The 10619-nt window shown below is 45.8% G+C and overlaps 1 protein-coding gene across 1 annotated transcript in view; it reads left to right on the top strand.

The window, feature by feature from the left end:
• Positions 1-1590: 1590 nt before the first annotated feature.
• The window catches only part of LHX9 (LIM homeobox 9), a 45365-nt gene continuing 36336 nt past the window's right edge, over positions 1591-10619 (top strand). Inside the window, exon 1 of the mRNA XM_087930309.1 lies at positions 1591-1826. The gene's annotated coding sequence lies outside the window, so the exon portion shown is untranslated. The remainder of the gene's footprint in view (positions 1827-10619) is intronic.

Below are 10619 nucleotides of genomic sequence, written 5' to 3'. Positions count from 1 at the left end.
AGTGATGAGTAAGCATGCCATAAAAGCAAGAGACTTATCCTTCTGATTGGACTGCATTCTTGTCATTTCTTAAAATGGTATTTCCTTGAGGGGTATCTTTGTGGTGTTAAAGTGCTTCACTTTGGATTACTTGGAAGTTTACTGTATCGCTTCCCCACAGTCCCACCTGGTTGGAGGTAACAGAACTATATGTAACATAAATCCCATTGCTTGCAATAGGCGTAGATAGGTACATGAAGAAGCACTCAGTGAGTGTGCTTCCCATTGGCAAATGCAGCAGGTTAGAGAATATTTACTTCCTCCCAAATAAGTATGCAAATATTCCAGCCCATGAACCCAGTCCTAAGCATACTTGCAAATGAAGCCCAGAAGATCCAGATCCTAGAAGGCTGTATGCATTTCTCAAAGGAGTAATATCATAGATCTGTTAGAACAAATTGGCAGATTGAGGTCTGACACATGGATTGTAGCACAAGATGTCCAGAACTGCAGTTTGTGCTACCAGTGGCACTTGGCTCCAGGCATAAGCCAAAGTTGTCTCTCATTGGAAAAGACCCTGATGTTGGGAAAAATTGATGGCAAAAGGAGGGAGATAGCAGAGGATAAGATAGTTAGATAGTGTCTGTCATGAATATGAGTGCCATGAATTTGTGTCATGCATAGGAGTGTGGTCAAGCTCCAGGAGACAGTCAGGGAGACTTGACTGTGCTCTATGGAGTCTTAAAGAATCGGGTATGATCTGGTGACTTAACAACGAAAGTTGCCTTACTTTTCAGTTTAATCCAAGAATGAGATAAAGCTTGCCTTCCTAATCTAACAACAGCATAGCCTTATAAAGTCTCCCCGTGTGGAAATACTATTGTAATCCACTGCCTTCTACTCAAAGTTTCCAATGGAGAGAAGTTGGTTGCCCTTAAAGCATCACCAGCACTGATGGTTTTTTTTGCGTGCTTTGGCCTGGACTGACAACTGCAGTGAATGAGACCTCGAAATGGGAGAGACATGCACAAGGATTTCTCTGTTTGGAGAGCTCCAAGAAAAAGGTTCTTTCTGGCAGAAAGTTTAAGGTTCTTCTTGGAAGTCCAAGGGCCCTTGTGGTGTTTTTTTTTTCTTAGCATATTCAAAAGCCCCAAGAGTCACCCTGTATGGCTTTCAGCAACTGCTCCACTTTTATCTGATACATAGAAGACATCTACTTCCATTGTTCCCTTTTCAGTGATCTCCCTGTTGCGTTTTCTCTAAGCTCCATCTATTCAGGCGGAGAAAACGTAAAATCTTGCATGAAATCTGTAACCCTGCTCCTTCTCTGTCCCAGGCTACAGTCCAATTTTGTCTCCTTAAAGATATCTGCCAGAGAAGAAACAAGAAGAAATAGATTTCTGCTTCCCTTCTAATGCCAGCTTCATCTTGGACGTGGATCCCAAGCTATTAGCTTGTTAATTATAAACTGGAACGGACATTTAGGAACAGGAAGGTGGTTTATTATTTCTGTATGCGTGTAAAATAAGACCTCCCCAAAAGCGTTTTTAATCTATTTAAAAAGCCAAGAATAAAGCGTTGCAAATATGGGTATAATAGCATTATAATCATCTTCCTTTCATTTTTAAAAGCGCCGAGGAACACCAGGCGAGGGTGGGGAGCTGGTTCCCACAAAGAAGTGAGAACCGGGAAAAGAGAACATAACCGAGGCGTAACCTCCCGTGGGACTGCTCGGGGCTCCAACGAGAGTTTGAGGACACCATGTGACGAAGGAGACGAAGGAACGGTAGCGGGAAGCCCTAGGTTTGAGATGGTATAATCTGGGACCGTACCACTTCAGACTGCAGGTGAGGGGCCGTGTTGGAGAATGTCCTCCTCTCCCCGACACCCCACTTTTCTATTGGCCCCCTCTGTTGTCTAAAGCAGAGCTTTGTGAAGAGTAAACTAACGCACCCTGGAAAGGGGACGGTGTTGAGTGGGTCTATTTATTTTATGTTGTGGTTTTTAAACTTTAGGAACTATGTAAGAGGTGGTATTCCCTTGCTCACCTGGGAGCGGAATGAAATAGTACAACCCGTCAGTCGACTACCTTATGGGTCGAATTCATTAGGCATGAGGTGATGGGTTCTCTGAGAGGAGGGGGAGGAAGAATCTAACCTTATTCTTTAGGTATTCTGACTAAGGAGAAGAGCAACGGTCTCGAGATGCTTAAGGTGGCCTTATTTTCGCTCGGTCTCTGACGGTGCACGCCTGCATACATTTCTCTGTGGAACACAAATGTTGGGTGCTTGGAAGTGGTACCAGCGTTTGCTCTGTCTTCTCGGTCTGTATGGATTTGCTTTCCGCGACCAAGAGAGTACAACTAACTTGGGAGCTGGTGGGGAGAAGATAAAAGACTTTGGAGGAATAACGGGAAGGGGTCTTTACTTGTTTTGCTTGGTATACACAAAATCATTGCCAAAACAATCAGATAGATGCCTTTTAGCATTTATTTGGGTTGAAGGAGCGGGCTTTTTTAGAATGTCTATACTGTTCCATTTCTAATGTTGCCCCTGGAGCTTCTACGTGTCATCAGACACATAAATGCCGAGGCGATCCTGGCAAAATTAAGACTCCTCAATACTGCCCCTTTAAGATTTAATGGGACACCACAGTGCTAGGTCAAGGCTACACCTTGCCTTTTGTTTTTGACATAGACGAAGTAGGGTGACTGCGAACGGCAAGAATATCTAAAATATAATATAATATAGAAAGGTTGAAAATAAACAGGTCACTTAATTATATTGATCTTCTCTAACAAAACTAGAAGAGAGCCCTCTCTCCAACCCCCATGAATATATTCTCTACTTTTTAATTTTTTTCTTCGCAAATCTGAACAAGCTGCTTGAAGGAAATCGGAAATAAAAATGGATTTTTAGAGAACGAAGCTGCAAACATAGAACTATTTTGAGCGAAATCTCTCTCATATTCACTTGGGAGTTATCTCTCCTCAGTATTAATCATTTATCCTCCACCACCCTCCTCCAATCATGTTCAGGCAGAAAGCCTGTATTTTTTAAACCAACACCAAATGGGAAGCGCGTTACTTTGACGTTTGTACTTATTTCAGGGTTCGTCCTATACACCCGTGTAGGATCGAAGTTTCAAATTAACGCCCATGCAGCGCGATCTTTTACACGGCCTAAGCAGAAGGGAATCAGAAGGGAATCAGTTGGACAGACGCCTACCTAACTGTCTAGGGTTGTTGCCTTGAAATTAGGATACGCTTGTTGCGAGATTGATAAGGAAGAACGAACTGGGGCTATCACAAACTAACCAACCCATTTACCGGGGTTTTGCGCAGTCGATCTTCTCCAATGCCCGGCGGAAAGCCTTGGATTTCCACCTGAGTGGTTTAATGCTGGATAAGTCCGTCACGTTTTCGGGGTCTCTATCAAGTGGAAAATCCCCTCGTTTTTTTTTTTTACGGCGTTTTCTAATGCCGGCATTTCATCCCTATTGTTTTGCCACAATCAGTTGTGTCTGTAGCCCTAAAGAAAAAGCCACCATTCATTCCACGGATCTCGGGAGGGACTCGCTTGTAAATGGGCAGTGTTGTAGGTCTGCTGGGTGTGCATGTGTAGGCGAACGATCCCATAAATAAGTTGCGCTTTAATTGGCCGGCGAGGTCTCTTCCGCGCATCAATAGACCAGCTCGTGTTAGACTGACAGCAGCGAGCGAGCGAGCGAGAGGTGTGGTTCGCTTTAGACGTCCCGCAACGCTTTCCCCTAGTTTTCTTATAATGCATGCACACTTCCAGTCCAAAAAGGCAACAGACGGGAATGGAAACTGAGATATTTCCGTCAAAACCCTCAGTTAGATTTCACTCCTGGTAAACTGAAGGATAGACACCTCCCCCACCCACCCACCCCGGAATCCCTCGATCCCTCCCCTCGATCCCTCTATTGGAGGGGAAAGTGGGGTGGGGGAGAGCGAACGAGCGAGATTTGTCATTTTCATTCATCAGTAGATTCCAATCATGGTCGTGGCTCTACTGTTTCCCTTGACCGGCAGGGCTGCCTTTAATACCCGATAGCTGATTGCGGACTGGATAATTCCAGGTAGGACGTCGCCTTTCTACTGTGGGTTTTATTTCTTTTCTGGCGCCTTGGAATATGACAGAATTGTAAACGAGAAAGAAGCTGGACAGGGATGAAAAACTGGTATCAGTTTAATGTTGGAGGAGTAGTAACGAAGGGGAAGGAAGGGAAGAAAGGAGAGGAAGGGTTTCTCCGAGTTGCTCCTGCCCCCTGTTTTGTACAGCTCTCCGCTTGTTTATTTTAATTAGCACAGGAACCCTTTGCTAGAAACAAGGACCAGCCTCCGTCTCCCGGTTACATCACTGCTTCCTGCCCTCTCTTTCCCCTCCACGCCATCCCAAACCCGTCCCCTTTATTCCTCGTTAAGAAAGAACCAGCTTGGGGGTGATGGGGCGGGAGTGTTGGCAAAATCAACACCTCCCTAGAATCGCTAAATCTTTGCTGCCGCTCTTTGAAACCTAGGAGGAAATCCTAACGGGCACCACACAGTGCGACAACCCAGGCAGGTATCTGTCCGAGGGAGTTAACATGTAGATAATGAAGCTGCGTTCATCTGAGTCTCCTTTATCTGAACCCGACTACGGAACTTCAGCAAGGTTATGGTTAGGCACCGTCTGCCAGGGAAAGGATCTCTCCCCCCACCCGCCCCCGCTCCTCCTCAATTTTTTCTTCTTCTGCCGGGAGTTTGAGGATTTTGTTCTCCCTCTCTCTAGTTGCCCTGACCGGGCGCCTCGTTGGACTTGCGAGCGGGCAGCCAAGAGAGGAGTAGATTCTCTTCGCTTATTAGCCCGGCTGATCCATTTTTGCTCCTCCTGAAGACTCCCTTGAGAGCGCTGCTCCCGCCTTTCCCGCTCTTTTCTTCCCCACCTTTCTCCTCGGGCCCTTTTCTCTCCCTTCCCCCCTCCCGCCACTTTTCTCCTCAAGCTCTTTTCTCTTCTTTCCTTCCCCACTTTTCTCTTCAAGCCCTATTCTTTTGGCGGGAGGTGTGCTCGAGACGCGCTCTGGGAGCTGCGGGCTTTCGCCTCAGGTTGGCAACAGGCGCTCCTCAGCTCAGGCGCATCCCTGCTGCCAAGCGACCAGGAGCGAAGGAGAAAGCGCTGGGGAGGGTGGGGGGGGAGGAGAGAGGGAGACACGGATCCAGACTTGGACGGAGACCACCTTCCTTTCTGTAATCGCGCTTCTGAAGTTGGCAGCCGTGGACTGTTCCCTTTCGGCCGCCTGGGGTTAGCGCTTCCGAGCAAGGTACCCTGGGCGAGCTCGCCTCAGTCAATAGGGCAGTTTTTCGTCAAAGGGAAAATAAGCGAAAGGGTGAGGAGGGCGGGCTAAATCCCTCAGGATCCCTCCTCAAGATTTTTCCCAGAGGCGGTGGTGAAAGGGAGACTTGGGCCGTCTCCTGCTCCGCATGTAAAGCGCATGAGTGTGAAAGGAACCGCGTGAGGTAAAATATTCTCAAACCAGCTCTCTCCTTCAGGACTTCTGGACCAAAAAGGGGTTTAAAATAAGAGTACGGACGAGGCTATTAAAATAGGTTCTTGGTCAGCCAAACTAGGCCCGTTGGGAAGAAGGCCGCCCCATTCCGGGAAGGAAAACTCTGGACTCGGAATCGCTTCTTCATATCAAGGACACCTGGGGTGGGTTGCCCGCTGTGGAGCTCAGTTGGGCGAGCGTCCGTGGCCAAGGGAGAAGCGGGAACTTCTCAGGGCCGTCTCTCGAGGCCTTAAAGCCAGTTCCCTCAAGTGCATGGAAAGGTCGAGAAGCCAGTAAGACTAGAACAGGGGAGAAAGAAAGCTTGACTTGGACTCTGAAAGAACAACTAGGAAAGAACCGCTATGGTCCAGCTGAGATCGCTGCGCATCATTTCCTGCCAGGCCGGAGTTCGCGCACTCGATTTTCTCATTGTCTCGGCTTGAGCCCCTTTCAATAAAGAGAGAAGGGCCGAAGCCAAGCCATTCGCTGTTCGCGATTGCCTCAGATGCGGGTGGTGAAAGGCAAACTTGGGCCGGGTAAAGAGCATGAATAAGAGAGGAACCGTGTGGGGTAAAATATTCTCCCGCCTTTCCTCTACTTTTTTGTTTTTTTGGCGGCTCTTAATCCTCTCGCGAATATATTTTCCCGGAGGCAAAAAAAAAAAAAAAAATCAAGCTGCTGGATCCGCCTGCGGCTCAGCCCTTTGTCTTCCCGATAATCTTTCAGATATGTGTGAGTGCGGGTCTGTCTGTCTGTCCACTCGGAGCAAGTTTCTGGCTTCTGCCAAAGCGCAGCTTCTTTTTCCCCGGCTCGCTGCCAAGTGTTTTGTTTCGACGCTCGCTGTGAGGCTCACAGTCCGGTGCCCTCGAGCTGTCATCCGTCTAGGGATTTGCCCCTTGGCAAGCTGTTGCGACCTCTTCGTCCAGCCTGGAAAGACAATTTCTCTTCTCTCCCCCCTTCCCCCGCCTTTATGTAAAATCTCTTTCCTGCCTAGCTCAACTCCAGCGGCTTCGCAGAGACATCCGTGTCACGTTCTTGGGCAAGGCTAGTCTTTCAAGCAGTTCTCCAATCTCTACCGATTCCTCTTACAACTCTGAGATTTCGGCGCGGAGCTGAGATGCCTGCTGTGGTATAACTGCCCAGCTGGGTTGTTTGAAACACCCTTGGTCGCCCTCTGCTATTTCGCCATTTTAATAGAAGATTCTTTGTAGAATCCTGTCCAAAAAAAGTCTCAATTCCTTCCCATCTGAGAATAATTGCAACCATCGGCCCCATGTATGTATGGAGGCCAAGGAAGCTGGGTTTTCTTTCTCGTACTTTTGGCATTCACCTGCCTTTTGCCTCTCTGCATTCCATCAAAGGGGAGAGAAGGCCTTCCCATCGGTCTTTGCCCTCCCTTTCAAACAACCCTTTTCTGTTTCTTGCCTACACACACACACAGAGAGAGAGAGAGAGAGATTTTCTTCAGAGGTGGCTCCTTTGCCTCGTTCTTCTCCTCCTCCTCCTTCCCAAGGAGAGAAAAAGAGATGTGGGGTGGAGAGCAGAGGAGAGGAGAGGAAGAAAGGGTTTGGAAAAGAGGCAAGGTGAACAATGGAGAATTGCCTTTAGCTGCCAGAAAAGGCGGCTGGAAACTGGCCACCTGAGGTAGGAAAGTTTTGGAGATACAGGGGGGCTAGAAACCAACCAGCACGGTCCCAAAGGCGCTTTACCTGCGGGACAAGCCGTACTAATGGTCCAGGGCAGGCTCACTACTCACACCGGCTGTAAGCATTACATTTTATCTTGATGTTCACAACGGCCTTGCCAGGAGGCTGAATATGCCTCAGAAAAAAAGTTGTGTATTCCCCCCAAAAGAGTCTCGTGATTATTCAATATAGCGAAATGTGTATATTCAGTTCAACGTGAATCGTTATAGTGCCTTAAGGGAGAAGCCTGTTCTGGGAAACAAAACGAGAGTTGAATGTTTTTGTCCCCCATTCTAAGGCAACATTTGCGGCATAATCCAGACAAAGGGATCCCATAATTCTCTTTTCAAACAGATTCTTGAAGGTGTTCCTTCTGCTCTTACCATTGTATTTATGTTTACTTTAACATATTTCTTCTTTTTCATGGGCGAGGGGTGGGGACGGGAAAAGAGAAGCAAAGAGGGAACAAGAAAGATATGTCCTGTGTTCCTATTTTGTTCTTGGTGGGGACGCGGGGGGGGGGGGAGAGGCACACAAGGCATCTAGAGAAGGAATGATGTAGCTTAGTCCATTAGACCAATTTCAGGGATGTGGTCCACAGTCACATAAGATGCTTAGTCAGTCTAGTCAAAGACTCAGTTGCTACTCTTGCCTGAGTCATACTTTGTTAGGGCTTAGTATGTTGGATGAACTAAGCCCTCTTGCTCTGTGCATAGTTCAATATAGCCATTACAGCTAATTGTACAGCTGGATAACCCTTTATCATTAAATCAAGTAAGCATGTTGTACCACATATGTTTTTTGCTTGCACAACAGGCTTAATCAGGTAAGCATCTTGTGCAAGCAAAACTACAATGAATGCCCTTTATTATCTCCTATTTCTCCCAGTCTGTTTCATTAGGGACCCTCCTACAGCTTTCCCTGGAAAGGGGGCGGGACTCACAGTTTTGTCCTATGGTCTTGCCCTGATGACACCGCCAAGTTTGGATAACTGACAACTATTGATAGGGAACCACCTTCCATTACCGGGCATTTAATTGGCTATACCAAAGGTGAACAGGCTCTGACCACTAATGCTCTCAGTGTGGGGCCTTTTGGCCTTTGTATGAACAGCTAGTGAGGCCTTTCCTCTGATCCTGCACATTCCTTCTTGTGGATGTTGAGGTCTTTCAGGCCATCCCCTTTCCTGATTATTTGCAGGCAGAGACTGCAGGAGCTGGAAACGATGGATTCCCTTAAAGACAGATTCCCATTGGGCTAAATCTTCCCAAGGGAAAGGGCAGGGGGGAAAAAGATAGAAAAAAGATTAGCTGAGAATTGATTAACACAAGGGCAGACAATTAGTTTAGCCCGGGTTTCTGGCTGCTCTTCATTCACATCAGCACATTTGCTACTCAGGACCCAATATTCAACTAGGATGACTAGTTTCAGTAGAAGTTCAGGAATGGGGCTGCTTTCTTCTTACTTTTACAAGTAAGATTTAAGCATAAAAATAAGTATTGGGTTTGTGTTCCCTGGGCTACTTTCTCTTCATGTTCAGGTGGGTAGAGGAGCATTGCTCATGGAAAAAAAAACCTATGTAGCACAGATCCAGTTAAGAATCTGGTTTCCAACAGTGATCAACCAGGACAACCCTTGTACGTACCATACAATTAATACTGATAGAAAAAAATCTTTTGGTGGACAAAAATAATGACAAAAATTAGTAAACTGACTGAACCATTAATTCCACTTCAAAACAAATTCCCTTCAATACTATAAGTTTGATTTTACTTTTTATTCTTATGCAACCACGGGGGTGGGGGGGGGTGTCTAAATAATAGAAATAAAAGATGTAGTTTGGCCTAGCTTTCCACTTCAGCTAAAAAAAAAGTCTTTAACTATTTTTGCATAAGATCTTTATGTTATGTCCAAACTCTAACCTGGCTTTCCCAGCCTGGAGTCTTCCAGCTGGCTTGATCTACTATTCCATCACCACTGGTCCAGTAGTCAGTGACCCATTGACCAGTAGTTCAGAAAAACTAGAGGGCAGGAGGTGACATAAGGCTGCCAATTTCTCTTTCCCAGCCCCTGCTCTTTATTCTATTGAGTCTTAGCTACAAGGTGTTGCCCTAACTCTGATTCAAGACCACTCAAAAATAAGCTGATTTAATGCACTAACACTTACTTGCATGTACAGAATTGGGCATACGTAATTGTAGATTACTTCACCCAATTATCTGAGGATGGCAGTCATAAAAATAAGTTTGGGCTTACTCCTGAGCAGTCAAGAACAAATTGCACTCTAATAAGATAAGATTGTTCCTACTAGCACATTCACCATATTTATATTGAACCCCATTAATTCTCATCAAGCACATTGGACTTAATAATTAGCATGCACTAAAATTAAACTCAACTCATTTCTGAGCAGGTATGCCCAAGTGCACAAGGTAAGATCGCTTTAGTAAGCACATTTATTTGGATACAATTAGAGTCCATTACTGTGTAGACCTGTCAGGATAGGACTTTGGGGCAGAAGTCCAGAATCCCGCTGAGCAAAATGAACAGGAAGGGGCCAAACTAGAGCAGCCCTGGGTTGTTGCATGTTGAAAACAATTAAGTAATTTCATGCAAGCCAAGCACATTTTTAGTCCAGCCTGTTTATGATTCAGAGTACACAGAGAAGCCTGAACATCGAATTAATTCAGTCACCCATGGTAAAGCTAACTAGGGGTAAGCAAGCCCTACAAATATAACCTCTGACATTTAATTGGGGAGTGGGAGTTAAGATAATTAAGCCCAGTAACCCAACTTTCCTGCAGTGGTGCTCTGCTGGACGGTGATTTTTGCTCTATTCAAATCAATGGAAATTCTATTTTGGGGTTGAAGAAGAGCAGAGTCATGTCCCTTTCATCATTTCATTCTTACAGCTGACTCCTTCTTGACCATTCATTTGGGGGGGGATATTGATGTAGTCGAGGGTGGACAAAGGATCAGATCTGTATTCTTAAATTTTTTCCCCCACAGTACTTCTTAGAATACTTGTTTGGGATTCTTTTTTTTCCCAACTCAACATTTATCTCTTGATTGCAGGAAGTCAACTCAAGTTTTCTTTGAGATTTTGGGTGACTTCATGAACATGTCCATATAGTTTTTAAAGGAACAATAAGGAAGTTATTTGCTATTGTTTCCCTCTGGGATGCTTTTTCAACTTCTCAGACTAATCTGACTTAACATCAGCATACAGTCCTGCTGTCCTGGAATTCAAGTTCCAATAAAAAGAAAGAAAAAGGAAGTGGCACAAGTAGTGCGCACTTTATTTCACTTGTTCGGATTTCTCTGTCCCATGGAACTGCTCTGTAGTTCTTTCAGGTTCTCCTTCGATGAAGAAAGAGAGACTTATTCAGAGTCAAAGAACACTTTCCC

Source organism: Pseudonaja textilis, chromosome 3 (genome assembly GCF_049901715.1).
Source record: "Pseudonaja textilis isolate UNSWEBS1 chromosome 3, rPseTex1.2, whole genome shotgun sequence".
Lineage (NCBI taxonomy): Eukaryota > Metazoa > Chordata > Lepidosauria > Squamata > Elapidae > Pseudonaja > Pseudonaja textilis.
The sequence above is the reverse complement of the archived record's forward strand: the minus strand, read 5'-3'. Positions and strand labels throughout refer to the sequence as shown.